Raw genomic sequence first — 3,654 nt, 5'->3', positions numbered from 1 at the left:
TTTATATTATAAACATTTTATAATACTAGGAATTGCCCCAAAAAGTGCAAAGAGATGCTGATATGATTTTTAAATTGGAATAGTTGTATTGTTCAATTCAAAAAGTTGTACTTTGATTTCCATAATCAAACAAATAGTAATTATATATATAGAGCTAAGATTCATAAATAATTAGGTCAATTGTATAATACATGTTCCATTCTCATGGTATATCCTCAATTGATGATAGAATATTATCATACAACTAAGAATTTGAGAGACTAACCAAAACATGACGATAGAATATCACCTTACAACTAAGAATTTGAGAGACCAATTAGAACTCTCAACAATCAAGCATAATCTTCAGGAAATGAGTATAATGATGTAGATAATAAACTTGAACTTTATGGGATTCAACTTATTTTGCTTAATAAAACCAATGCCTAAACCATCTATGTTGTTGCAGGCATAGGGATGTGTATAAGTAAGGGGGCACCAACATCTACACTCTGGCAAAACTTGGGGAAAAGACAGCCAATTGTGAAAAATACAGTCTCGAGGAAAGAAGTAGGCACATACTATCTGGGACTTTTGACCTCTGAAAAAAGAACCATAGGTAACAAAAAATGGGGCCACAACTTTGCATAGCACTTGAGAAAACTATACCATTAACATCAACAACAATATTGTAGTACTTTAATTATTGATGTAATTTCAACCAAAGTTAAATCACGGCTGAATATTTTTGTAATTGTCATTTGAAAAAAAAAAAAAAAATTTAGGAGAGATTTTTGATATGCAAGTAGAAAAATTTGGTGTCAAAACATGAACCCATAAATGAAGTTCATTGAACATTTTCAACAATTGTTGAATTCCTTTTAACCCAATGTAGAACATCAAATTTCAACTATGATGTCAAGTCACCATTTTTACCTTGGTAAACATTTCAGGTATACAAGATGAGGTTGAGTCAAAGCCTTAAACACAGATTCAGCCATATTTTGTGCAATTCAAAAATGTTTGTAATATTTGATTGAAATAAATAATCACCAATGTTCATGAGTGAGTGTATAATAGAAGGTCATAATTTTCACCCCGGTAATCCTTAATAGGTACACACCATGATGCCGAGTCAAAGCCTTAAAGACATATTCAGTAATTTTTGTATAGTTCAAAAATGTATGTAATATTTGAGTGAAATATATCTGACCTATAACCACGATGCGAGTTACTACCATATGCCCCACCAGTTCTATCCTCCTACTCATAGCTAATCCAACGTGGTCACTATCATTGCAAATATGAAAAAATTTGAAGTATCACTGCATTTAACTCTTCTTATTTCTTATGTGCCTGCATGATTCTGTCATTATCTACCTTACAACTCCTTATTTCTTCCTTTAAGCTTCTCAATGTATCTACCAAATTGGAAGAGTTTGCAACACCATATTGCTCTTCTTATTCATGGGGAGAGTCTTTGTAGTATACCATCTTTCTAGCCATTTGATATTTCTTCCTGCAAGGTATATTATGTCAACTAAACCAAATCAAAATAAACCAATGTACCTTAGTATAGCTCAGGGAGGATACCTTGTCCGTAAGATCAGAAAATCAACATGATAGATGTATAAGATAATCATGATAGCATATAGAAACATAACACATAAGTATATAACCATGCAACCATCATTCTAGCTAGGGTCTAGTCATTAATGCATGACCTTATCAACAATGCATACCATGACGTCATGCATGACGATACCATTACATCACGGTACACTTGACCACATGAAAACATTAACATGCATAAGAAATGCATAACCAACCACACACATGCATAAAAACATGTAATCAAGCATAAATGAACAATACTTGTAACCAAACCTATAAGAATGATACATGTAACCAAGCATACAAGAATGCAACCAAACATATGAGAATGTAACCAAGCATACGAGAATGTAACCAAGCATACAAAATCATACATGTAAGAAACATATAACAACATGTAACCATTCATACACTCATGACGATGAATTCCACAATACACACATTAACTTCCACATGGCGACATCACTACAACCATGATCAAAATTATGCAAATGCAATAAACACATGGAATGCAAGTGTAAGAGGCACAAATGAAACATACATGCATGTATTACCAACACATAGGCCATCTAGTCCGAAGGGTGAACCATGCTCTGATACAACTCTGTAACACCCTCCTCCCACATCTACCAAAGAAACCAGCTAGTCGGGGTAAATATATGACGAGAGGCCACTATGATATGATTCGACCTCCTAAGTCACGTTAACCAACAAAAACACACCATACAAACATTCAACATCAGCATTAGGACCCTCAGGAACCAATCCAACCTTTCTGCCAACTAGCCCCTACCTCCCACTAAGCTTTTGGACCACTTGACCTCTGGACGCTCTCATGCTATGGGCATGCCAGCGTCTAGGGACCACTAGATGCTCTCACAGGCCTACAAGCCAATGTCCATGGACCTTTCTCACAATGTTGTGCCAGCGTCCCTACGATTTGAGCCACTTTTTCAGGCCTAGAGTTCAGGTTAATGCCCATAATAGAATGACATCTTCATAACAGTAAGATAATAGGTAAATGACAGTGAAAAATCAATTACTTGAATAATACCTTTACTGGACCCCTACTAGCCATGACAAGCATTTCATCAAAAATATCACAAATATGTAATCTACAGGTGTAAATAACATATCTGAGCATAGGGTCCCATATTTAGCTAAGAATCACTAAGAAACATTGATGCCTCAACACATCAACTGCCATTAAATCCATTAGGTCATAGATACATTGTTCATTCATTTATCAGTAGAAATATGATGACATCCATACATAGTTGTGGTCATAAAACATGTATATAACCAGCATAATAGCAACATAAATACTAATGAAATCACATACATATAAACTAGTATAGTACTCATATAAATACAAGAAGAAATAACCTCATATTGATGATGCAAAATCCAAACCCTGGACGGGACTTCCACATTCCACCCAACCGTAGAATGGTTGAGCCAAATCTCTCTTCATTCATTGACCCCTGTGCCATATTGCAAGCATGAATGTGGGACCTCATAAAACACATCAATCCAAAACTATCTAGGGCTTCCATAGGCCATCCAACTCAACCCATCAAATAGTGGTTCCACCTCACAGTTGGACATCACCAAACCATCATGAGATCGATCTCTATCCCAGCCATCCAAGGCTCCAGGACTAGTAACTCAACCCACATCTGTTTTTGGGCTCCAAAGTGTTTCTCCAACCAAGGCTACAGGACTAGTAACTCAACCTAAGTTTTTATAGGTTTCTAGGGCGTTTGTCCAACCAAGGCTCCATGAACTAGTAACTCAACCCAAGCCAAGGAAACATGAGAACCAACCAAATCCAAACAAGGAAATAAACCCACAATATCCATGGCTATATAGGAAATGGAAATTCTAGGTAATCCACTGTCAATCGAGGATATCCTCCATGCCAGTGATAGATCATGACCAATAATCCACATGCATATGCTATGCATGCCAAAAATAGTGAGGAAAACATCCATGCAACTCAGTACCTACAAGAAAATATTAATGTAGCCATTGATCTTGATATCCTCTTGCACTTTATTG

The sequence above is a fragment of the Pinus tabuliformis genome, chromosome 1_2 (assembly GCF_031772625.1).
Source record: "Pinus tabuliformis cultivar Carrire ecotype Pingquan chromosome 1_2, CPIR1, whole genome shotgun sequence".
Taxonomy (NCBI): Eukaryota; Viridiplantae; Streptophyta; class Pinopsida; order Pinales; family Pinaceae; genus Pinus; species Pinus tabuliformis.
The sequence above is the reverse complement of the archived record's forward strand: the minus strand, read 5'-3'. Positions refer to the sequence as shown.